Raw genomic sequence first — 207 nt, forward strand, 5'->3', positions numbered from 1 at the left:
ATAAGACCTGGATCAGTGCAAAAATTTATCACAATGATAATCGCTGCTGTGCAATTAACAAACCGTTACAAATCACCTCCTCATCTAAAAAGATTGGTGAGACAATGGTAATCCATACAATGTGGTATTATGTGGCCACCAAAAAGTTGTCTAAAACTGTAAGATGGGAAAACGCTTAGTAAACATTAAAAACATCATACAAATAAG

This window comes from Rhinolophus hipposideros, assembly GCF_964194185.1.
Source record: "Rhinolophus hipposideros genome assembly, chromosome: 4".
NCBI lineage: Eukaryota > Metazoa > Chordata > Mammalia > Chiroptera > Rhinolophidae > Rhinolophus > Rhinolophus hipposideros.